Source organism: Pinus tabuliformis, chromosome 7, assembly GCF_031772625.1.
Source record: "Pinus tabuliformis cultivar Carrire ecotype Pingquan chromosome 7, CPIR1, whole genome shotgun sequence".
Classification (NCBI taxonomy): domain Eukaryota; kingdom Viridiplantae; phylum Streptophyta; class Pinopsida; order Pinales; family Pinaceae; genus Pinus; species Pinus tabuliformis.
Window position 1 is genome coordinate 455,557,779 of NC_142293.1, and position 27,055 is coordinate 455,584,833.

Here is a 27,055-nt window from a genome sequence, read left to right on the forward strand (position 1 = left end):
AATATACATTTGGTTGTTAAAACCCTGGTTTTGTGGCCCCTGCCAAGGTCTTGTAGAGACAAAGCAAAGAGATTATGTTGGATTTGAAATTGTTTCCTCTTGAAAAGTAGCCTTAAGACTAGGAATTGAAGGAAAACTCTTGGTCTCATAGTTTTTTGAACAAATCACACAAGTCTCTATGATTTTTGCATCCAAAGGGCATTCTCTTAAAGCATGTTTTTTCCTACATTTGGGACAGAAAATAGCTAAAGCATCAGTCTCAGCTTTCTACTTGTTTTCTAAGTTAAGAGTGTCTATCTGTTCACTAAGGATCCCTAGAATATCTATTTTAAATTCATCAAGCATGTTTCCAATTTATGCCCTACTCACTGATCCAGTTGCAGATTTATTCACTCTAGCAAGAGAAGGATCTCTTAGACCTTTCCCAGTTCTAGATTTCCCTCTTGAGAGATGAACACATAATTCTCTAATGTCACTTAATGGGAGTTGAGAGATATCTCCCTTCCCCATCATGTTAAGGATGTCTATCCACTCATCTCTAATGGCTTTTAATAAAAGAGCTTTTAAAGTATCTTGATCTAAGTTATCCATTTTTGCTCTTTTCAAGTTATAGTTGAATCTTTCAATTAAATCCTGCAAATTTTCATCCTCTCTTTGCATCATTTTAAACACTTCATCTTTGTGATTGATAGGCATGCAATAATCCAAATACTTGTCCAAAAATGGTTTCTTCATGTCATTCAATGTTCTAATAGACTGAGTGACCAATCCCATGAACCATTTTAAAGCAACTCCTTTCAATGTTGAAGGAAACAATTTGAGTTTTTGAGATTCTTGTAAATAATCATAATTTCTGCACAAGGCTTCAAATTCAAATAAAAAGGTTTCAGGATCTTCAGCTTTTAATCCATGAAAATTTGGGAGGATAGAAGGTGAGATATTTTTCATTGTGGCATCTGTTTCTTCATCAACTATAGGGAATCCAAAATAATTATCAACTTCCCTATTTCCTCTACCTTGTTCATCATTTCCTCTACCTTCTCCAATATTTTATCTACCTCTTCCTCTACCTCTTCCTCCTCCAAATAGTGTAAAGTATCCATTCAGAACTCCCTCTCCTTCTTCTTATCTTCCTGCCATTATAGATTCTTTAGGGTTATTATAAGGTTCAATCTGCAAGGTTAATTTCCCTTCCTCTGGTTCCTCTATCAATGGTATGTGGAAGAAAGGTTCTACTTCTCCCTCTCCTCTAGGAATTTCTAATTATTCAGCTAAAATATGTTCTCCTATAGAGGTGAAAAGGGCTACTCCTTCTGTTGGAGATCCAATATTTTCTTCCTCTAGGACTGCCTCAGTAGATGAAGTAGGAGATCCTCTTAATTGAATTTCTGACCTTAGAACTTTAGGAAGTCTATGGCTAGTAAAATGTGGAATATGAGTTTGAGATGGAGGTGTATCTCTTCTTAGTCTTGGTGGACTAAGAGGTGTTGTAGGAATTAAATTCCTGCCTCTAGCTATGAATCTACCCCTAGAGTCTCTTTCTCTACGCATATCATTTTTTAGATGTAACAGATGAGGCTACCTAATTACACTTCCCTAGCAATGACGCCAAACTGTTTAGTGAATTTAGTGTCCTAAATTTCTTGCATAAGTTATCAACCGAGGTTTGTAAGCTAATGAAGTGTGGTGTACTATATGTGCTTAGTTAATATTTTTGTTACTTCGTTGTTTTGTATTTTATGTTGTTTTTTGGGGGTTTTTCTATTCTTTGATGTCTAAGAATGTACAACCTGAAACTATGAGAAAATTTAAGTGAATCTAATGAATTTTAAAGGAAAGGAAATGTTCCTAAGTTAATCTAATTTCCTCAAAAATGGTCCAAGAACTGTTGGCTAGTTAGAACCTAATTAAAAAAAACAGAGCATCTATCTTATCTTATCATTAGTCCTAATCCATGGATGTAATTCTTAAAACCAAGAATGAAATTGATGCATAAGGTAACTTAGTAATTGCATTCATTAAACATTCAACCATTCAATTTTGGAGTATGATTAAATGATTATTAGGAATATCAGTGATGCAACTAAGTGAGGAGATGAAATCATAAAGGTAAAATAATGTAAAACTAACTGTAAACAACCAATGTATTTTTGACTTTATCCAACATTAAAATGTGAAGCATTTCCCTCCTGAAGTGCTGTGCAAGAAATCAATTATACTTTAGTTTCTAAATTCCTAGGAAAACAATAATGTACTGAGTAAATTCAATTGTTATATGAATTAGAAATTTAACCATTTAGTCTAGGATCATCATCATCACCTTGAAATGGCTTTTGAAAACATCCATTAACACAGTTAATTGACAATTATGTTCTAAGAAAATGAATGACAAAACAATAAGAAAACTACGCAACTGTGTATTCTTATTACTTCAATCTTAATTTAGTTTGGAAACAGAGCCGTTTTTATCCACAAGATATTTTAGAAGAACAAGGTTGTACAGTTTTGATTTATCATTATGCTATTGATTAAAAACTGAAATTAAATATCATCCTAATTTAGAAAACAGATTTGCTAAAAATAGAGTAATGGAAATTGAACTAAAAGAAACAAATAAAAAACCTCCTTCAATGCAGGGGCCCTCTGCATCTGAGGTGGCTGGAATGCTAGCTAGTTAAGGATGAACTTTAAATGATCATTGCCAACACGAAGTTTTTATTATGAAAAAGTGAAGTCTAAATATAGAGTATCAGCAAAAAGCCTGAACTTAACGTAATTCCTTCTAACATTTCTTGGTTACATGCAGCCGAAATTTAAAGGAAAATAACATACTGTTTATGAGATAAACTTACTACAGGTGGCTAATTCGAATTGCAATAGGACTGTTTCAACTTTTTATTAGCTACAAGTAGCTAATTTGAATTAGATTTGCAAGAGAACTGTTAGACTCGTGATTCGCTACGAAAGAGAAAATCAAGAATCGTACTGCTTTCGGATAACATACTTTGACTCCATCTTTGACCATGACTTTAGGCTTGCTTTTCCACCGATATAGAACAAGTGAAGAGGATAGAATCCATGTGGAGATGATTCTAGAAATTCCCATGTGGCCCAATTCTTCATTTGACACCTAGAACCTACCAAACCATGTGAGTAGCTACGGAATCCAGAGTTAGCTACAGAACAGGCTGTGTTCTATAGCTAATTTTCAAATCTATTCAAATAGCAAGAACATGAAAATATAATATGGCGATCATTTTAATGCTTTCCTTAAGACAAAACCTAGCATTTATCATTGATTGGGTCTGTAATCTTATGAGAAAGTGAGGGAAAAAGGTGAGAAAAAATTTCAACGAGAGGGTAATTCTGAGGTTCAACACAGTGGAGAAGCCCAGGTGCATTACAATACTATCCAAGCTTTCTCTAAGATAGTCTTATCAGAAGAATGGTTGACCAAAAGCCTATACAATGAGTTATGAGGGAATATTTATAGCAAAGGGTGGGGTGACCCTTGACATTCCCCTTTGTGATCGTTCAACTACCCTCATGACTCTTCACCTACTCTATGAATGTTACATCCAACTATTGACACTTGACTTACACTTGACATGAATCAACATTACAATGCACATGTACTCATGTGAGACAACATGGCTTGAGCAAGCCATGCAAGACACCACTAACACTCAATCCACTATGACGAGACCAACTCTTTGACATGCTTGTGATGGTGAAGGTGGTGAGATTAAACCAAGCTTGGTCATCTGTGATGGTGTGAATGCACCTCATGTTGATATCTTACTAAAGCAAACTCTTGCCTCCATTGCAACTGATGCATTGGTTCGGCCCCTTCATCCAACTCGTCTGTGTTGTAGTGGCTACAACCACTCTCCAAAAATTTTGGCCTGCACCAATTTTGGAGCCTCCCTTGAAAAGTTCACTTGATGACTGCACACACTCAAGTTCACTTCATGAGCTTGTGTGAATCCTTACATCTGCCTTGCTTGTTCATTGCATTCAAGTCTCTACATGCTAATGTCTAAGTCATGCTTGCGACTGTGTTCTGGTTATGCTTAAAGTCTTCGCTTCGTATGTGCTTGTTGTATTCACTATAAAAGAATCTATCACACTCACACAGAGAGTCAGATTCACTATTACACAAGCCTCATCTTGATCAAGGAACATGTGATCATGAGTATCATGCTTGTTGCTTACACCGTCGGCCAGTCTTGTTGAACATATGTGTCTCGATGGTTTGGTCATTTCATCGTCAAGTCACGCGAGTTTGTGTCGTATGATCACCTATCCATATTTAAATTTTTCACACACTTAGCCACTTTTGCTAAAGGTTCTGACAATCTAACTCCCCTCTAATAGACAGAACATCACCGTGCCATCAACTCGATCGACTGTTAACCAGAACAATGCAGAAGCACCAAGCTAGTATTTTCAAGCTGTGTTGCCTGGAAGCAATCCAATCAATTCTCATGCTGGTCACCTGGACAGTCGGACCTGAGAGTCACGCCAGGACTGACTCTGCTAAAAAATTACGCAAAGGCCACTGACCTCAAATGACTGAGGAAATTGGATAGACATGCTAGACATACACCAAGTGCCCGTCCCTATCTCCCTCAGAAAATTGCGGAGTTTCCCAATCAGTCATCCTGACAGTCGAACAATTGTTCATATCAAAAATTACGTAGTGTTCATGAGCAGACCTTCCATTGCCCATTAGTTAACTCAGCTCAAAAATTGCACAAAGATGATCAGCAGGCCGACCTCCCAGCCTCAATGTAGATTTCCTTGCCAGCAACCCCTAGCAGCAGATTGTCAGTTCCCTCTGGAAATTGTGAAGTTTCTGTTGCCAGTCTCCCAGGCAACCAACTGGCAGTTCCTTATGGGAATTGTGCAGTTCTAGCTACCAGTGACCCTAGTAGCCAGCTGGTAGTTCCCTCCGTGAATTGTGAATTTTTGGCTGCAAGTCTCCCAGGAAGTTCCCCAGAAAAACTACACAATCCCTGTCTGCTAACCCTTCATGCAACCTGGCCCATTCCTCTAGAAAATTGCACAAATATGGATGTCCAACCCCATTGCCCATTCATTCTAAAAAATGTGCATAGCATGCCTACCTTGGCTTCATGCCACCTGGACTACTCCTCCAAAAATTTGCATAATTTTGCCTCCAAGCCGAGCCATACCTTTTGCAGACAGTCACTGTCAACTAAGATTGATCATCTCCATCTCTCAGGAACTTTTACGCATTTTTCATTAGCAGTTTCCAGGAGCCATCATCCCACATCACAAACTTCTTGCCTCTCTTAGTCACCTACATTTGAATGATCATGTGTCATGGTAGACTAGGAGGTTTTGGATTTGATGTCGTCTCATCATGAGTGACTGTAGGTATAGGTACACCAACGAACATGGCAAGACGATGAATGGGATGAACTAAGAAAGAACATGTAGAATGATAGGTTCACCAACGGACGAACAAACTAAGCATGCCAACTGGATGAATGCGACGAACACGCGCCTTCGCAAAAATATGAGCCTATCAAGCCTTCTAACATGTAAGCAATGAACAACATGCTAAACATTCATGAAATGAACCAAGAACCATTGAAGACTCTGTGCACTTCGCCATGCAGAGGTGAAGCTATGATACACCATGAAGACATCCATCACTCAACAACACTGTAGCTCAACATGCACTCCAGTAGCAACACGAGTGTACCCTCATTGTCATGTCAAGTCATGTCGAGTCAAGCCATGACTCAAGTCGCCCACATCTCCACTATGGGCTTGTTGTCAATCAATGTGGTGTAACGTGGAAGTCCAAGATTCCCACTTATTGAACATATAGTCATGAAAGTCGAAAATTCATGGAAGTCGAATGGTCATGAGGGTAGTCGAACAACCACAAGGGTTAGTTTCACCCTTGGTTATAAATACCCCCAGATTTGTACATGCAAATGACTTTTCACCTCACATCCTCTAGCATAGCCAAGAGAGTCTGTAATATTTTCTTTGAGGAGTAAGAAGTGGCTTGAATGCCTCGATGACAGGGTTAGTGATGTGTGGTGTAATGATGTGTCTTGGAACTTTCACTTAATTCAGAAGCCTGTTAACAAGCCAACACGTTTTCACACATGTATTGTATCTGTTGTAAGATTGATCTTGAACACTTGTAATGCATGTTTCTTTAACCTGTGTTCTACATCTGAACTATTTCATTTGTTGTAATGCATAATCTATTAATGGAAATGTGTTGTGTATGTTGTTAGTGTTGTCCTGTCTGTGTCGACTGCTTTACCGGACATCAGACAAACCTTTCACCTAAAACTTCTTGTAACAACCATTGCACTCGTTAAGACTATTCCATGAGTGTTGTATGTGTTATCTTACCTTGTATGTTGTGGTTGTTGCATCTGAGTGGACTCCTCTGCCAAAATATGTGTATGTCCTTTTTTGTTGTGCGTTCCTAGCCGAGTTGGGACTAATCCCTTTCAACCTGGAACTCACCTTCACCTTCTTCCCCTCATAGTGAAAGAACCATTGACACAAGTACACTTACACTCACCAAGCATGTGAACCTAAATTCTTGAAGAAAAGAGAACCACCCTTTTGTGTTGACAAGCAAGAGTTGAGGAAAATCCTTAAGACAATGGAAACCGGGCCATCATACCAGATGGGACTCCCACACCAAGAAGTGTGAGGTCTAGTTGGGACTTCATACTAGGGTGATCCCCTGAATGTTGATGGGTCAAGAACCGTCAGCATTTCTAGTGCTAGAAGGAGGGCAGCTAGCTGTACATGGCTGAAATTACCCTCACACTCACTCATCAACCATCTAGTCAAGGAAGTAACTCGCACTCCCTCTCACCTACACACGACTTTGTAGTTGGTTACTCCTCACCTCCCAGAATTGAACATGAGATTTCGGATCAATACCTTCGCTCCGTCCATCCCATTACTCGCCAGTTCACGAAAGTAGTCAGACTGATCCTAGATGTACAACATCTTCCACATACATCTAGGAAGCCAAAAGCCGCTCCCGCAGGATTTGTTGTGTCATTAGTGGAAGAAGTAGTCGTCACTACTCTTGAAGGTTTGGAAGAAGATATTGAATACAGAGAGGAACCTCCAATCTTCCTTGAAGATGAACAAGGCACCCTTGTGATCTTGGGATCAAACTCCGATATAGGAGGCGAAGGGGAAGGCAATGGAGGAGGTGGAGGTGGAGACAAGTTGACAGACTCAGATTCTAAACCATCAGACTCTAAAGGAGAGGAAGAAGAGGAAGAGTATGAAGAAGATGAAGAGATGGCTGATCCAAATCTTGAATGGATGACTCACGGACTATTATCTCTCCCGGCTGTTTTGCACAAGATTCTGAAGCAAACGAAGAGAATGAACATCAATTTTAACCCTGCCAGTGTAGTGAAGGAAGAAGAACACTTAGACAACCTCTACCTACAAAAGCAGACCATCGAGGTAGGTTATGACGACATAGATTGTAGATTGTTCCCATGTACCTTGGATGAGAATGCAGTTGCGTGGTATCACAACATTCCGCCAAACTCCATACAGAACCGGGGTACATTTAAAGGCATGTTCCTTGAAAAATTTTCTAATGACAAGACCCCAGCAATGTTACTGAAAGAATTGGGTAGCTTGAAGATGGAGGGGAAAGAAAAGGTAAAAGATTTCAACTAGAGGTTTACACATGTATTGGAAATATTTGTAGCGGACACCAAACCTCATGACTCCATCACTATTGATTACTACAAGTCTGCACTATCGACCAGCATTACGCGGTTCGTCAAGCAAGTTTTATAACCAACACTCTTGGAAAACTATGAAGAGGCTATTGTTGTCGAAAAATACCTATGCATGATTGGACTTATCAAGGATGATCAACTAGAAAAGGACTCCCAACATGCGAGCAGGGAGTCCCAAGCAATGGCGAGCAAGGGTAGAGACAAGGAAGAAAATTATATTGAAACCCTCACTCACCTTGTCAAGAACTTAACAACCAAAGTGTCAAAGCTTAAACAACAGAAAACATACACATTTACAAGGAGTTATCCACCTAGATAGAGATAGGGAAGAAACTCATCAGGAAGCAACTGGTCCGCTCAAGAAAATGCACAGATCTTTGTGTTCAATGTCAATCAGTGTGTAGATCTCGAGTTCTATTTGTTCCATGAAGAACATAACCCTGAGAACTTATGTTCGGATTGGAAGCGAGTCACAAACTCGGTATATAGTCATACACTCGATGCAGAGAGCATTATGCAGATGCAAATGGATGACAAAGGTTATGAAGAAGGTATTTCACCTATTGAAGCATCAAGTTCTGGGCATGTGGTGAACGCATATCAGTGCTCACAAGCAATGCCAAAGACAAACATCGAGAAGCATCCCCTAAGACAAAATGACCGTTACAATCTTAGGAGTAAAGGGGCTCCCCCTACATTTGGGGAAATGAAAGAGAAGATTAGACTGTTGATAATGAAGGCTGATCCACCGCCCGCCCCAAAGTAGGAAAAACAAAACAAGTCCAAGAAGACAATGGTGGGTAAGAGTACTTCCATGAGCAGAAAAATGCAAAACACTCTGAGGGACAACACAAACATCTATTCTACCACAGACACCTTAGTAATTCTATCACCTATGGACTACAAAATTGTTGATGACATGAAGAAAAATTGAGAAAAAATAACTTTGTTCGAGTTGGATAATATCCAAATTCAATGAGATATCCTGTTGCATGCACTAGGACAGACAAAAACAGACAGCATAGCCTCTACCAGCAAGGTAGCAAGCACACCTCCTAGATCACTTTCCACTGTGTTCAATACACTTCAGATGGAAGAAGCACACTTAGGTTGCCCCCCATTCCTGTTATCTTTTCAAATGTTCAAAATAGTTTGGTTGATTCTGGCGCGGCAGCGAATGTCATGCCGCTCTCCATTGTGAAAAATATCAATGCACGATGGAGCGAAACATCCACGCGAATCGTCGAACTTGATTGAACATCAATACCGACCATTGGTGAACTATGAGAAGTGATCGTCCGACTATCTCATGATGGTCGATTCCACCAATGCATCAACATAGTTGTTGTGGACATACTGGAAGTATATGGCCTGCTACTCAGCAGAGATTGGTCCATGAAGTTAGATGGATATTTTGCTACGGACTAGTCTCACATGTGGCTTTCGTACAAGGGTAGATGCAACCAAATCCAAGTGTTATTCGAGAGGTATATGAAACATAATGTCACTCCTCTTAATGGTGAGAACGAACTATTGGCCTTTGTAGAACTTATGTTTGGCAACTGCCTCCTGGAAAAGACATTGGAGTGTTATCCTACATGGCCAACTCCGACCTCATCAGACAAGCAATTGGGACTCCTTCCTCACCCAACAGATGATAATGAAACTTGTATAGGTTTTTTTTCTAATATTACCAGTAGTAGCAACAACGGTAGTAGTAGTAGTACCAGCATGCCAAACGGTCCATGAGTAGATGAGCTATGGGCTATGAGCCTTGACAAGTCAAGAACACATGATGGTCGAAGGACCAAGTGTATCTCAGTCATCCAAAACAATGGACAATGCATGATTTTGAGCTTTCTGAAGTTCGAGGCACAAAAAATGATGTTGAGTATGAAGCACTCATAATGAACACACAAAGGACCAACACTACGAATGAATGAAGCAACCTTCGAAACTACCATGATCCAAAGATGGCTAATCTTGGTATTAGCTACACACTACAACATCAACAAATTGTTGACCGCTTGATCGAATAGTAACAGGATGAGTCTACACGAGTAGATGATGACCTGAGTACACACTACGTATGAGAAATCCAACATGAGATTATAGGTAAAGGAGGAGACAAGCCATTGCAGAAAAGAATAGGTAACACATACATGTTTTTTTCTCTCCTTTTACTGAAAATATTGACTAACATTTTAAGTGTTTGGATTACTTGCAAAGTTCGTCATCATACTTGGTTTTCTAATTTAAATCTTGCACGTAATAAATATAGGAAAATTCGCTTATGCATTGACTTTAGAAGCTTAAAACCTTCCTGAAATAAAAAAAACTACCCTGTGCCATCATCTCAGCGCATGTTGCACATAATATGTGAAACAATGGTGTTGTCTTTACTTGAAGATCTTCTGGAATGCCACTAGGTTAGATGTTAGTGGAGCTCGGTAGACTTGCACTGGTCTATGAGAAGATTGTCCCACACACGTATCATTTACAATCACTGGGCAGGAGGATTGACAACCTTCCTACCAATGGCTAAGTTCTCAAACATTATGTTTAGTAGGTCGGGCTGTGGCCGTGCCATTTACATAGTTTGCTTGCTTCTTGTTGTTTCATTTGGTTTGTTTTGCTTATTATATTTTCTTTTTCTTTGTTGGATTATGATTACTATTTTGATTCATGTTCGTTTTGTTTATTTGATATAATACTATTTTTGTTTTCAGAAATAAGTGTTGCCAACTACTACATACTAGATTTTGAATAGCGTATGTGGCTGAAATTGGATGAAACTTGTGACATTGCAGCACTTGGCCAGTTTTGTCCATCTTCTCTATGCTGGGTTGTATCCTTCGGCCGACAAAGTATTGAAGGAAAATATGAACCATCTGCAATGGAATTTTTGGTCCAACTATGAACCTATGTCCACACTGGGAAGCCCCATGCCTGTACTCAGATTTATGCTTTGTGTGTTCAAGCTTATCCAACTAGTAGAAATGGAGAAGGGGAAAATATAAATGAGCAAACCTATGTAAGAGGTCTTACATGATTCTTTGAAGGAACAAACTCTTTTTCTCTCAATAAGTCAGGATCCCTCTTCCACCCCAAAAATAAATAAGTTCCTATGCATAGTCCTCTTGAAAAATACAAAGGTGAAAGAAGAGAAAGGATTCCTACGCAGAGAGGTGATGCATGCAACTCCACCAGGGTACTGACTAGGCTCGCTAGTAGTGGAGAAATGTGTGTGTTCCCATGTGACTCCTTCGGGGTACTGTCCAGGCTTGCTTGCAACAAAGAAACACTAGAGATGAAAACTCATACTATGAAAATATTTAACTCACAAGCTAAACTACACTCTTGGATTCGAAACACTGAGATTCAAGCTGAACTTTTGATTGTTTTTGACTGAGTTGGAAAAGGGTGAACCATTTATGTCCATGAGGTAAGTGGGGAAACTGAATTAACCCACACAGTGATTCAATACTCCCTGAAAGACTAAAGCCCTGTGCTAGTAATGAACCAAAACAGAGAAGCTGGAGTTCTACCTGTGCGTCGCCAAGTGTTGTACTGGCTATAACCACCCTCCAAAATTTTGGCTTGCACCAATTTCAAAGCCTCCCTTGAAGAGTTCACTTGATGACTGAACACACTCGAGTTCACTCCGTGAGCTCGCGTGAATCCTTACATCCACCTTGCTTGTTCATTGCATTCAAGTCTCTGCATGATGATGTCTAAGTCATGCTTGCGACCATGTTCTTGTTATGCTTAAAGTCTTCACTTCATATGTTCTTGTTGTATTCACTATAAAAGCATCTGTCGCACTCACACATGGAGTCACATTCATTGTTGTGTAAGCATCGTCTCGATCAATGAATGAGCAATCATGAGTGTCACACTTGTCGCTTACACAATTGGTCAGTCTTGTTGAACATATGTGTCTAGATGGTTTGATCGTTTCATTTTCAAGTCATGCGAGTGTGTGTCATATTATTACCTATGCATATTTCAATTGTTCACACACTTAACCATTTTTACTGAAGGTTCTGACGATATGAATCCCCTCTGAAAGCCAGACCATCACCCTGCCATCGAATCGATCGACTGTCAAACAAAAAAGCATAGAAGCACCAAGCTAGTCATTTCAAGCTACACTATCCACAAGAAATCCAATCAATTCTCATGTTGGCCACCCAGACAGTCGAACCGAACAGTCACCATGGGAGTGACTCCCCTCAAAAATTTCACAGAGGAAACTAACCTCACCCGCTCAACTGACTAAGGAAATTGCGCAAACAGGCTGAACAGACACCAAGTGCCCATCCCTATCTCCCTTAAACAATTGCGCAATTTTTGCAGTCATCTATCCCAACAGTCGACCAATTGTTCATCTTAGAAATTGTGCAGTGTTCATGAGTAGGCCTTTTGCTGCCCATTAGTCAGCTCAGCTCAGAAATTTCATAGAGATGATCAGCGGGCCGACCTCCCGACCTCAGTGTAGTTTCCCTTGCCAGCCACCCCTAGCAGCAACTTGGCAGTTCCCTCTGTGAATTTTGCAATTCCTGCTACCAGTATCTTGGAAAGCCAACTAGTAGTTACCTCTCAGAATTACGCAGTTCTGGATGCTAGTGACCCCAAAAACCTGCTAGAGGTTCCCTCTGGGAATTGTGCAGTTTTGGTTGCTAGTCTCCTGGGCAGTTCCAGAGAAAAACTGTGCAATCCCTACCTGCTGACCCTTCATGAGGCCCAGCCCATTCCTCTAGAAAATTGTGCAAATATGGTTGTCCAATCCCACTACCTGTTTGTTCTGAAAAATGCGCAGAGAATGCCTAACTTACCTTCATGCAACCCTGACTGTTCCTGCCAAAATTTGCTCAATTTTTCCTCCAACCAAGCCAACCCTTTGCAGATAGTCATTGTTGACTTAGATTTCCCATCTCCATCTCTTAGTGAATCTTGCGTAGTTTTCAATAGTAGTTTCCCGGAACCATCATCCTACATCATGGCCTTGCTGCCTCTCCTAGCCACCTACATTCGAATGATCATGTGTCATAGTAGATTAGGAGGTTTTGGATTTGATGTCATCTCGTCATGAGTGACTGGAGGTACAAGTACACCAACGAACATGGAAATACAACAAATGGGATGAACTAAGAGAGCACATGCAGAATGACAGGTTCACCAACGGATGAACGAATGAAGCATGCGAAGCGGACGAACACAATGAACATGCACCTTTGCAAACAAATGAGCCTGTCAAGCCTTCCAACATGCAAGCAAGGAACAACATGCTAAAGCTTTATCAAGTGAACAAAGGACCATCTAAGAATCACACACTCCACCAGGTGGAGGTGAAGCTATGATACACCATGAAGAAATCCATCACTCAACATCACTGTAGCTCAACATGCACTCCAGCAACATCACAAGTGTACCAACATTGTCATGTCAAGTCATGTCGAGTCAAGTCATGATTCATGTCACCCACATCTCCACTATGGGCTTGTTGTCAATCAATGTGATGTAACTTGGAAGTCAAAGAGACCCACTTGTTGAACATAGAGTCATGTAAGTCGAAAATTCATGGAAGTCGAATGGTCATGAGGGTAGTCAAACAACCACAAGGGTTAGTTTCACCCTTGGCTATAAATATCTCCTCATTTGTACATGTACATGACTTTTCACCTCAGCTCCTCCCACATAGCCAAGAGAGGCTATAATATCTTCTTTGAGGATTAAGTAGTGGCTCCAATGCCCTGATGACAGGGTTAGTGATGTATGGTTTAATGACGTGTCTTAAAATTTTCGATTAATTCAGAAGCCTGTTAACAGGCCATTATGTTTTCACACATGTATTGTATCTCTTATAAGGGTGATCTTTAACACTTCTAATGCATGTTTCTTTAACCTGTGTTGTACATCTGAACTGTTTCATTTTTTGTAATGCGTAATCTTTTAATGGAAATGTGTTATATATGTTGTTAATGTTGTCCCGTCTGTGTCGACTGCTCTGCTAGACATCAGAGTGACATTTCACCTAAACCTTGCTGTAACAACTGTTGCACTCATTCAGACTGTTCCGTGAGTGTTATATGTGTTATCTTAACTTGTATGTTGTGGCTTCCGCATTCGAGTGGACTGCTCTGTCAGAAGCTGTGTATGTCCTTTTGTGTTGTGTGTTCCTAGCTGAGTTGGGACTGATTGTTAGAAATAATACTGAGAGGGGGGTGAATCAGTATTATCAGATCAATAATTTAATTTTTAAAACTGATTTGTACACACTACTTTAGCTTAGTGAACTAGCGTGTATACGCAACTGTACTTAATGCAACCAGTGTATATGCAGAGATCTTTTTATTTACCCAAATTATCATGCATTGAAGTTTAACCAGTATATCAAGAATTCATTAGGCAGTGCAGTAAAAACAAAATAAAGCATCACACATAAGTAACACACATGAACACCAAGATATAAGGTGGAAACACAATGTGGGTGAAAACCACCTGCTGCAATCATCTCTGTCTTCTTTTAATAATAAGAGAATTCTGTTTACAATTTTTGTACTGGTGCAGTCTTACACTAGTACGTAGGCTTCTACCTGCAGAAGGCTACAACCTTCTCTCGTTCTCCAGCTTCTACTGGAAGGGAGCTACAACCCCCTAGCTTTTGTACTAGTTTTTATGTTTACTAGTACATAGGTTCCAGCCTACAGAAGGCTACAACCTTATCTTCTCTTCCAGGGACCACATTTCATAAATTTTTAGACTAGATCCATTAATGACATCAATATTCAAATATATCTGCATTAACCAATCTCCTTTTGAACCAACCACAACCAAATCAATCAATCAGAATGTTGTTACCAGAATATAGTAACCAGAACCCAAGCCAGAACCCATAACATTGCAATAGCAAACAAAAGCAACTAAAACATATTTTATAAGGTATACACTACTTGCATGTGTCGAACCTATGTGCCTACGTGCTTTCCTCAAGGTGAACCAGCGTACAGATCTATAAATGAAATTTATGATGTATACACTGCATTGATATGCAGAACTAGTGTGTATACACTCCTTTTCTAAAGTGAACCTGTGTACAGAAATCATTAGATCGTATCCTTTATCAAACGCTAAGTTTTATCCTTGGTTCAGATCAAGCATAGCACCATAAGCCAATAACTTGCATATTAGATCTCACACTTCATCAGATATTCGATATTTGCACACCTTGGCCTAATGATCTTCTCCTCCTTTTATAGTTTGTAGGCCTTTCTCAATACCATGGACCAAAACCACTTAGGACCAAATACCTTGGGTCAATACCTTGGACTAATACCATGGATCAAAAATACCATGGACCAAATACTTCAGACCAAATATTTTTTTTTCAAGGTATATAGGCTTTTCCTTCTTAAAAGTCCACGTGTATGTATACGTGACTTATATATGGTGAACCTACATGTATACATAGCTTGGTCAGTGGTGAACTTGCGTATACATCTCTTTCTTCATTTCGTGAAAACTGATATGTAATTCTTTGCTATTTACCTGCTATACTGTGATCTTTCATCTGAGTGAGTTGTTTTCTGAACTGATTCCTTTAAGCTACCCTGCATTTCATCACATCTGTAAACACTCGTGTCATGTATTATGTCACTTCTAATATCTCTTATGTAGATTCATCTAGTTACCATATACAAGTGAGTTTTTCTATTGTAAGTGGGTTTCCATCAAGTACAACACATACATCATAATGCCAACAATCTCCCCCTTTGGACTTGATGGCAACAACCACACCAAGTCACTCTCCCCTTTGACATCAAGGGCAAAGTGTCATGCTCCCCCTAAGTGCATGCTGAATTCTCTGATATGTTGAAGTGTGCTGATTGAGCTCCCTTGATCGAGCCCATGCTCCCCCTGAGCATAAGCAAAGTCTACAAGAAAATGTTCTAAAAGAGGAACATGACTCTATACATACATCACAAATGACCTTCCTATCACTGATGACTCATACATACATCCATCTCCCAACCAAGTGGGGATATACCAAATTTGACTCATCCACCCAAGAAAGTGGGGATATATCAATTGTTTATACATGTCAAAAACAAGAAACATTACATCATCCATCCATGCATAGTGTGGTTACAAATTACATCATATGACTCATAATATGACATTTCTAACAAAGACCAAAGACCTAAACAAGACCATGATAGTCATCAGCAACTATCATACACCATATATGATCTTCATCGTAAGCATCTATTAGCAAAATCAGCAACCTGTATATGTCCATCATTAGTTCCAAAAATATCATCAACCATGTTATCCCCCTGAACATGTTCTACCTATTCACTATCAGATCTGATCATTGCATATGTCAGTAAGAGATATCAAAGCATCATCATCATTAGATATAAATCAAGTGATCAACAACACTATGAGGACCAATATATCAACCGATTGAAACCATCATCAAACAGACCAGATAATTGATAGAACCATAGCAGACCCATTTTTCTTGAGTCTAGCCCACTGCTTTTCTTCAAACCGGACATATAACAAACATATATGCGATTGTGCCCACAGAAACTAGTGTATTTACACGACTATGCTTCATGAAACTCGCGTATAACCACCTTTCTCTGAAAAATAGGATTTAACATCATGTCTCTCTGGGCAGTGGTTTAGGGAATATATCAGCAACTTGTTCTTTGGAGGGAACATACTCCAATTTGACCTTTTTTTAAAGCACTTGTTCACGTAGGAAATGATATTTTATGGGTATGTGCTTGGTCTTGGAGTGCATTATTTCTGGGAAAACTAGTGTCTTGTCGAATGACTAGCCGTCTAGGTTTAGCAGCTACCTTAGAAACAACAGTTTAAAGCAATTCAACAATTTCCTCTATGTGTAATAGATAAGAGAAATATAATGGAACCAATGTGGAACTTCCGCTTGATCCCTTGCTTGATCTCTCTCCCCCTTGACAGAGCTTGCAACTCCTCCTTGTACTTAACCCGCTTGGAGAGTACCTACAAAAGTAAAACAACAAAGAATCATCAAAGCATCGTGATCTATTACAATATAAACATTACAGAATCAGATATATAATGAACAAATGATAGCATTCACAAATGATAACATTCACAATTACACAATCATATGGAAGAAAAATTGAAGAACTTTATTAATAGAAGGGAGAATTACAACCTAGTTGTCTGATCCAGCATCATCCTCCCAGCTTCAATCCCTCTTCACCTCATGAAATAGCAAGATCACACCAACAATACATTGCTCTTTCCTCAATTACAAACTATCAACACTTCCTTGCAATTTACAATATTCCAGCCTTTGGATCTCTTAGATGAGGGATCCATTTATAGATGTGTGCAAGGGTGTGAGTCATCTCTGGGGTTTTGATTAGTGTCATTCCACTTGGAGATTTCTTGGATCTCTTACTCATCCCTGGGCGAATTCAGAGAGGCAAGTGGCATAGCAGAAGTTTCTAGAAGATTCCATGAGTAACCACCTAGAAAACTGTCTCGAACATTTGTCCATCCTCACCCATCACACCCTATAGAAGGCCAAAACAGTATGCATCACACCCTGGCAGTGTACCACTCAGTATGCATTGCACTTTGCCAGTGGAGCAGTCAGTATGGTTCAGTGTAAGCCATTTCTGGATGGTTTCCTAGGTGGAACTTTTGGGGAATGATGTAATCAAATGACTAAGCTTTTTTAGGGTATGAAACAACTCTTTTAGGGGTTGATGAGCCCTAGGTTATCGACATATAAGTTTGGGGTTGATGTGCCCAAATATTTCTATAACAGCTTCCCCCTAAAGGATAAAGTCGTAAATCTTGATGTCGAGTGAAATTCTTTATCATGAGGATCCGAGGTTTTGAACTGGAAGGTGAAATGCATAAGTTACAATACAATACATCATCATAATATAATTTTCATGATCTAGCTGAGGTAGGCATTCCCATGCTCAGCTTTATAAATTCATTTCATGCACATAGATCAGATAGTCATCTATAGATGCAGACTGGTGATTCTTTAGATGTAGAGTCATCATCCATGGTTAGGATGGCCATCTGTGTAGCACCTTTGTACATTTGATGTTTTTATATCCCTGAATACATCACAGCCTGGATGGATGAAAATAGATCTGGGGTCTTCAAACTAGTTCAATCTTCGCCCGTTGTACAAGTCAATCCATGTGAAGTGATGTTCTAAAGTCGAACATGGAAAGACATCACCTAATTACCAGCTAATAATGTGAATTGTTAACAGACGCAAGAGGAATCACCAATAACATTAATGACCCTCAAGGTACTACAGTACAATTCATGTGGTCTGAATATAAGATCCGATGTTGAACACCACGCAAAATCTTTCGGTTGAAGGCCATTGATGTCAACCTATCGTTGGAAGTGAGAAACTTGACATTAATGTATGCAAGCTTCAAAGCACTGAAAGGGTTGTTTCTAAGTCAACTTCTTGGATAATGAGATGATGTCGACAAGAAGTGACTTGTCATAGGAGGTCCTTGATGTATCCCACATCTACGACATGAAATTAAGAAAATGATTTTCTGGAGGTGAAAATGAACTAACGACACAAGGTTCAGGAATGGCGGTCATGAAAAAAATGAGGGTTGGAGGTATTGTAGTGGATGAGACATTAACTGGATGGTGGTTTCTCAACTGAATGACTTCTCTTGAAAATGTTGGTGACACTAAGATGAATTGGTAGCATTAACCACAAAATATGGATGGTATGAAAGACCAATGGTGAGATGACCGGTGAACGAAATAACCCAACCCAACTCAATCATGGTGATGAAGTGAAAGTGTCATGTTCAAGAGCGACTTGCTACCATAAATTCTTCAAGTTTTCTTCCCTTTTTCCCTAGTCATTGCTGACCAGTACCTGTTTATTTTTGTCAAGCTTGAGGAGGATAACATATTCTTGTTCTATAATTTGCCCTTCGAGTAAACCTATCGCTATGTTTTAACAAGTCTAGCGATAGTGAAACTCGGTCTCATCTAGAATGGACAAGTTTGTTGCTATTGTTTTAATGAGTTTAATGACAAGGATAACTCAGTCCTTTTCATGTTTAGAGAGTTTGAAAAGGGGCAAAAAGGAAACTCCATAAGTTCTTTTTCATAAAATAATCCCTTAGGTCTGAAATAGGATAAAATAATACAAAAGGGATGACATTTCCGATCACTTTAATGAGCCGAAAATGACAAGCACTCGACAATATTTTCATATTTAACGAGTCTGAAAAGGGTTTAAAGAGGACTCTTTACATTTTGAATCACTTTAACGAGCTGAAAATGACAAGCACTCGACCTTTTTGTGAAGTAATGCCTTAGGTCCGAAAAATATAAAACAATATAGGAGGGATGACATTTCAAATCACTTTAACGAGCTGGAAAGGCCAATTGCTCAACAATATTTTGATATTTAAAGAGTCTGAAAAGGGTTTAAAGGAGACTCGATTTTGAGGAATGAGTGGTGTCTAGGGTAGAAACTGGTTCCTGGTGAATTCAGAACTTCTCAAAACATGGTGAATTCTGTGAAGAGGCTAGCTAATAAGACTACTCATCACAACTATTCCTCAAAAGGGTAAAACAACCAAGTGAGAGTGTATGATCAACGAAAGGGATGGTGGTGATGAGAGGTACACAACCAAGGCTCAAAAGGCTAATAGAATGGCAATCACAAAGGCTATTTAGTTGAAGTTGGGTTCATTTTTTTTTGACAAGCTTGAACCATGGGGGAACTATGCTTGGTGGGTTCATTTTTTGATAATCTTGAACCATGGGGGAACTATGCTTGGATTGGTGGTCGAAGATGTTCAATTCACAGTTTAGCACATCGAATTCTTTCATTAGTCGTTCAACCTATTCAAAACTCCATCAAATTGTTTAGAAATACATATATATGGATGAAAAATGAACTAAAACTAACATTTTACTTGAAGTACATGAATAGTAACCATAAAACGTAGTTTTACCTTTCACTTTCATCATTTCATTTCAAATTTGGCATTTTGGAGCTCTGGAGAGATTTTCCCCCTCAAATTTCACCAGTCGATTTCAGGAGATCGTGTGGACCATTCGCCATGCCGTCAGGACTAGGTAGGAGCTATCCTTGAGCTCTTCATTTTCATTCCATATTTTCTTGATTCTGAGCAAGTTTTTTCACTTTTCTAGGCCCCTAGGGTTCAAAGATTTCATTCCTCAATCATCGCACCTGGCTAGTATTGAAAGGTGCGATTCATACTGAGCTGCCAAGAGGCTAGTCAGTATGCATCTCACCTTGCTCAAAGGCAAGGTACGATGGCTGCAGAAAGACAACTTTATACAGTGTTTTTCATCAAATTTATACCTGTTTTTGCTCAAAGTTGGATCCTAATTCATTTATTGCCTGCATTTCAGATATTTGTTGGATCAAGATGGTTGTCACATGGCATGAACAAGAACATGAAGAAGAGGATATGATTGCTTTACATGACCAAGGAACAGTGGATGCATTAAGAAACTGTGACTTGCTGAAGTTCTTTCGCATATCCAGCATGAGGCAACATATCAGTTTGTTGCAATATTTTCTCGATGCTTGGGATCCTATTGACCAGGTATTCTAGATCAGAGGTAAATATATTCCTCTTATGGTCAAGGATATCTACTTTCTGATAGGGTTGTCGAGGCATGGTGCCCCTCTTTCTCTATCAGGATTTGCTCATGGAGGCGAATCTGTGAAAGATTACATCCATCAGTTCTGCAGGGATGGATCTCAACCCAGTCAAGATGGTAGGATTAATATCCGAGATGTCACTGATGGACCTTTGAGGACCATATTATTTAACTTTGCTATATTGGATGGCAGCGCCGCCTTACATTTGGCGAATAGATCTTACATGTAGTATGCCCTGGAATGCCTGGAACCGAAGGTGTTCAACTGGTGTGAGGCGATACTTCCTGTCATAAAAGAACAACTATCCAAAGTGAAGAATGAAAGAACCAATAACTTTGGATATGGATCCATATTGACTGCTTTTGCTTTGTAGAGAATTCCACTGATGCAACGTCAAAACATTTCACTAGGATTGCCCGCACCGAGGGATCCGCGGATGTAGAGATGGGTGGATCTTATGGCCAGAAATGCCGACCAGTCATAGATTTCCTTCTCTAATGCCTTTTTTGAGTGGTTCATCTACCACGAGATGGTATTTGCGGAGTATCCTATGTCGGGATGGATTTCCGATGCGACCCGGATTTGGTGTTACTAGCTGGTGAGCAGTGGAGTGCTACAGGTAAAATCATTCAACCACATCTTTGTTTTTTCAATTTTTTAATGTTTTTGATGTTTACCAAGACTTAAAAAACTTATATGTGTGTGTTAGCACCTAAATCTATCTTAGGCTGAAGGAAGGCAAAAATTAGGGTAACCACAAACCACGCTCAGTCTGGTAGCTAGCCCTACCAGAGCAGGAAAGGGCTCTCTCCGAGTCACGCTCAGTGAATAGATGATCAAAAACGGTCTGAGATGACTTACAATGTAATATTTACCTTAGGCTAGTAAGTGAATAGGGATTCTGGAAACAATTTTCATAAATGATCGAGCTTCTAGGATGTTATGGGACCGACGCTCAGCAAAGAACAGAGAATTTAATACAAAGGCATCGATTATTCCATGAGGCAAGGTAGGTGGAAAATGTAACAATTTAGTTTGAGGTACCGCAACATGAATAGATTGCTGAAGAAAGTGAAAAGGGCATAGTGACATGAATCCTTTTCAATAGAATAATAACACTGAACATGAAATTTTCCCACAGGAAAAGCAATAAAAATTGAATTCTACCTAATCTCACTCAGAAAATTTCACTGGAAATGAACATGAAATGAATTATGAAACATATGAAAACATAAGAGACACATTTTCTACACTCACAACCACAAGAATCTCATGAAACAGAGCCACTGCCTTTCATTAATTCTCTGTCAGAAATACACAGTGAAGAAACAAAGTTTCTTTCCCACAGTGTCCCAGAAGTTACAAGCCAACCAACCCTTTGCAAATAACTTTCATACAATATATAGAATGTGTGAGGAAGAGATAGAATGCCCAAGGGTTGGGGAGTTACTCGAATCATTACAAAATGGAGATGGAGAGCCAACCATCAGCTACAAGTGCAGCGCTACAAACATGACATTTGCCTTGGGGTGACCATTTTCCTTCCTTTTCCACTTCGATAGAAGCCAATTTGGAGAAAAAACTCTTTAAATGCCACCTTTGGTGTGAAAAAACTGAAGTGTAGATGAGCAGGCCCACTTTGAGAAGTCGCGAACCAAAATTTCGCGAAACGGAAGCAAATTGGAAATTTTTTCCTCTGTGCGGCGCGCCATTTTTTCTGTGCATCGCGCTACTTTGGGGCCTGTTTTGGGGCACTTGAAGGTGTCCAAAATGTGCTCAAATGGGCTTGCTTGAAAGCCCATCCTGTCTACTTCCTAACCCAACTAGAATTTTCAAATTTGATGCTCATTTTCCCCTCCAAATCTCCATTCTCCCAAGACGGCTTTCTCTGTGTCAAAAAGGTGGCAGAGAGGGCATTTTTGGGTGTTTTTTGACCTTTAGGAGACCCAGATCTTGCCTGAATCTCTTGCGCAGACACCAATAGTTGTAATTTTCCATATTGAATCCAAATATGCAAGCCATTCCTCATTTGGAGCTCTAGAATTTTAGCGTCGCGCCACACAGGGAGAAAATCCCTGTTTTTTACCCAAAAAATTACCAAGTGACCAAAATTTCCCCAATTTTTTTGAAATTTGGGCTGGAGGATCTATATGGGGTGTTATGATGGGCCAAGGAAGCCTCAGCCAAGATTCGAAGCCGGTCTTGCTCTTTGGACCTTTTTGTTGCTTTCCTCAATTTTGCCTTCAAGTTCCTTATCCAGGCATGTGCACTCATGTTTCGCACCCTGTAACGAAAAGCCATATGTCTCAGTAGAGCAAGGTCATGGTCAGCTTTGTCCAGCAGCCTCTCCAAATGCATGTTGATCCTCTCAAGGTTGGCCTCCCGATCCTCATTGATTGCTTGCTCCAAATATGTGAGCGCAACCCTTCTTCTTTGAGCAGCTTGGCGATGCTCACGAATGTCTTACAGCTCCATGATCATCTGTTGGTCCTCAAGCTATTTGTTTCTCTACTCCAGGTACTTCATCTTCCACTTGGCCCTCTCCAAGTCAAGGGATAAGGACTCAATCACTAACTGCTGCTCCTGGATGATCTCTGTAAGCTCTGCATTTGTTGGTTCTTCATCTGTCTCATCATCCTGGAGGAGAAAAAACTTGGTCTCTCGCTCACCTGATGGCCCTTCCTCCTGCACTGGCTCCTTACCCTTACCCTGGTCCTATGACTCTGATGACAAAAGCGAGACCCCTTCCAGCCGGTGTGGAGATAACACTCGCTTTGCTGCTGCAAATAAGGGTCTACTGCCTCTCTGATAGGTGATGTATACTGGCATAGTAGCAGTCTCATGTCGCTCATACTGATGAGATGGGCCCCCTATCTCATGCTCTGCCTCTAAAACCACCTGTGGAGCACTGAAGAAATCACGAGAGATGAAGTCCTCCCAAGCAATACCCTGCAATCCCAACTAATGGTCCACCAAAATCCGGATAAGGGTAAAGTGATACACACTATTGAGCTACTGTCGAGGGGTCTTGTGCTGCATGAAATTTCTCATCCTCTCTATGTTCCCGTAGATGAAAAATGGGAGGTTCATCATCGGCACCTTGGTAAAGTGCATGAGCAACCTGATGTGATAGGAATAAAGGCTAGAAAACCTCCCCTCGCAAGTGAAGTACTTCATGATCAATTTCATGAGCGGGGCATACTCATCTTTCAAAAATCTGAATGGAAAAACTCTCGTGAGGTGGCTCAAATAGTTGTCCTTGATGTAAGGCTCATAATGATGCCTCTCCACCTTCTTCTTCTTATCCCACTGCTCTCCAATGTTTGGTATCCCTATTGCCACTGATATGGTTTTAGGTGTCAATGTGAAGGTGAACCCAGCCAAGATAGACTGTCCTCCATGTAGGTGAAGTGCAAAAAGATGGGCCAACTCATGATGAACTCTGATATTTGCCACCCTCTAACAAAATTCAAAACATGCTAAGTGCTGGAAACAAGACATAGCAAGAGGGCATGCCTACAACTTGGTGAGGGTGTTTGGCTCATCTCTAAGATGTCTGCCACTCCGGTGATGTCTCCTATGGGCCTTTTCTCCTGAAGCTGTATTACTGTGGGTCTCCTCCTCATATTCTGATGAAACTTCGGATGCCATTACTGTTGTTTGTACCCTGAGTTTTATGTTGCCCTTTGATTCCATTGAAGCTGGTAGTTGCTCTGACAATCTGCCACCAAGGGGACAATAAAATAGGGAGTATTAGGAGGGGAATGATGTAATGGGAATAGGGGTTAAAGGGAGAGATTTGTCAGGGATTTGGGAGTAGTTTGGGTATAGTGTTGATGGGGTAGGGTTTGTGTTGTCTACAAGGTGGGTTTGGGTTTTTTGAGAGTATGATTTTTTGGTACAGTTAGGGTAGTGATTATAGGGACAATAACATAGGGGAATGAGTAATGGGGGTAGGGTAGGAATCACCTTGGCAACACTATCACTGTAGCACAAACCCTAGGATCATGTTTTCTTTGTGTCTTCTTTTGTTGGCTTTATAAAAAATTTTGCATTTGATTTATAATCCTAAAACCATGCTATTCCTTTCAAGTTTGATGCAAGAGTGGAGGTAGATGTCCTACCCTTCAAATTCAATGAGCATCCACAAAATTTTCGGGCGAATTAGTTGGTTTCTGGGCTTTATATCCCTGTGCACCGCGCGCAGTGCCTAGTGCGCCGTGCGCTCTGAGTGCACCACACCAGTAGCGGATTTACACAGTGGACGGGCTCTGTGTGCACCATGCCCAATGAGTGCACCGTGCTCCTTTGTGTGTGTGCCGCGCACTCTGAGATTACCCTAAATTGCTCCAAATTGCTTCACTTTTCAACCTTTCGAACTTGCACCTTTCTTACACCACCTTGCTTGCATAATGAGCTTGTCTTATGGTGATTTTGTGTTGATCGAGTAGTGGAGGGATAAGGAGAGGGTTTGGTAGTGATTTAGGGAAAGGGGTTTTAGGAAAGATGATCAAGGGGAGATGGGAAGAATGATAGGTAAGGGGAAAAAGGTGAGTGGACTGGAACCTTGGCACTAACAACACATTTTAGCAACCCTAGCCATCATTTTATTGGTGATTTTTTATGGTTGACCTTATGCATTTTGGTAACCTTCAAACATCTCTATGAACACCATATCATTGATAAAATTTGATGAACAGGTGATGTCGTAAGGCTTACCTCTCAATTTGATACCCGTCACCAAAATTTCGAGTGGTTTGGCAATGTTTCTCGGCCCCTGGTCTGTGCGCGACGCACGCAATTCCCAGTGTGCTGCATGCTGGGTATGCGCCGTGCCCTTAGAAAATTTGAACTGTGGGTAGGCTACATGTGCGCCGCGCCCTCTGTGTGCGCCACTCTCCTGGGTATGTGCGCTGCACCTTCTAAAACCAGCTCCCACTCACTCAAATGCTCATGATTTCACCCTCACACCTTTGCAATGTCTCTCCAAGGCTTGTAAAAGCACAATGCCCTTGATTTGGATAAAAACATGTACATATAGCCTTGGAAGAGATGGGTTTAATTTTTGCTTCCTTGAAAACCCATTTTTCTAATGTTGTGTTTTGCACTTTTTCACTGACTTTAAAACACACTGATTTTCACTTTCTCTTTGAAATTTTGGCTCAAATGATGAAATTTTCGGCACATCTTTGCAGGGACTGTATGACAGGGCATTTGGCCATGGAAACCATGACTGCATCTGAAAAAGTCAACTGGTGATTTTTTGGAAAATTTTGTCATAAATGAACTTGTTTGACTTTTCTTCAAAACATAGTTTTGAAGAAGAGTCGAAGTCTATCCACGTGACGATGAAGCTCTCTGAACCATAGCTGTGTAAGGGACTCCCTCTGGCTTGCATGACTTTATTGGACATGTTTCAAAGACCAAATTGATGAATTCCTAGACCCAAACATAGAAAATCACTTTATCCTATAAAGTACCAGAACTTGACTGTCATGGACTTTGGTGATTATTGGCAAAAGACTTGAGCCAGCAGGAGCCAGACATGAGGGGAAATGATTAGCATGACTTTCTCCGTTAGATCATGGCATGCCCCTAGCGAAATGCAGCTGAGTGAATGGAGCGGGACACCTAAAATTGAAATGCACAAAGAGTTTTGATCTCTGACTGAGGGCTAACCAGACAGACTCTAACATTGGCTCCAATGGGGATGGTAGCTCCTTGGAGGTGCGAAGAACAACAGATCTCTGGAGGAGCTAGATAGTTCCTTTTGTCCATTGGGCTATGGAGTCATCATTTCAAAAAACAGCACATGACTCTGACTTATTTATGAAACTGAAATGACCAAGAAATTGACTCAAACTTGACATTGAAATAACTCAAAAAATTACTTTACAGACTGAAACCAAAATGAAATAAAAATGGTATTTACAATGACAGTGGAAGTAGTGTTACTAAATCAGTAGTGTTACCACTTGAGCAGCCGACCATTGATTGGCCTTGCAGGACAATCTTCCCCATTCATTTCCTTCAGAAGAAAGGCATTCTGACCCCTATATGTTGCAATCTTGAAAGGACCTTTCCAAAGATTTTCAAGCTTTCCGTGCTTGCCTTTCTCTTCATTCCTTGCATCCTACTTCAGCACCACATCATCCAACTGAAATTTATCTGCCTTTGCTTTTCTGTCATAGATTTTCTTTATCTTCTCCTGCAACTTGGATGTGTTCTTGAAAACCTCTTCTCTTGTTTGCTACAAGTGGACCATTTGATTCAACCTTATTTGTATGGGATCTTCTTCACTGCCAGCCTCCTGAAGAACTCTGACCACCGGGGCAGCAAGAGAGGCGGGAAATACTATATCAACTCCGTAAACAAGCTCAAACGATGACATGCCAATGGACTTTTTCTGACTGATCCGATCTACCCAAAGCGCATGGACCAACCTCTTATTCCAGCTCTTTTTATTTATTTACAGCAGCTTCTTGATGATGTTGACCAATTATTTATTCGAAGATTCCACCAATCCATTGCCTTGCAGATGATAGGTAGTTGAATGACC